This window comes from Arachis duranensis, chromosome 8, assembly GCF_000817695.3.
Source record: "Arachis duranensis cultivar V14167 chromosome 8, aradu.V14167.gnm2.J7QH, whole genome shotgun sequence".
NCBI classification, from domain to species: Eukaryota; Viridiplantae; Streptophyta; class Magnoliopsida; order Fabales; family Fabaceae; genus Arachis; species Arachis duranensis.
In genome coordinates this window covers 28,332,043-28,332,712 of record NC_029779.3, presented here as the reverse complement: position 1 = coordinate 28,332,712, position 670 = coordinate 28,332,043, and positions in this window count along the sequence as shown.

Genomic DNA, 670 nt, shown 5'->3' with positions numbered 1-670 from the left:
ATATAAAAAAATTAATGTTAAGAAATTATTTTAATTTTTTAATTTGTTTGTGTGTATTACATATATTAATTATAATCACAAATTATATTATTTTAAATTAAATAATTTATATAAAGGTGATTTATTTATTGTTATAAATTTTAAATTGAATAAGTCATAGTTATTTTTGATTTGGAATTAAATGAGAATAAAACCATATATTGTCTTTTATTTTTAGATAATTATCTTTTTTATTTTAGATATATTATCTTTTGAATTTTAGATACTATTTTATTTGGGATTTAAGATTTAATGGGTGTCATGCTCAAATATAAATAGTGCTTTTAGAATTTCAGTTTTCAATATATCAAAACTGCCTTTGTCATTCTTTCACCATCAGAAGAGTTACAATTCAGTCTTAGAGACACAGAAGACTTTAATTGTGAAAAATTGAAAGAACCACAAAATCTAAATCTTTTTATCAATTTCTAATTTCTATAAATAAAGATACATTTTTGCATTATGATATATTTTTGTTGATTCAAAAATTAATAAAATAATTTATTTTAACAAATAATATCAGAGTCCTCCATAATTTAATTATCCAAAATATACTATTTTATTTTATTGGATCAATTTATATACATATGCGTTGTTTACGTTACATCCGAAATTCCTGAATTATAATTGT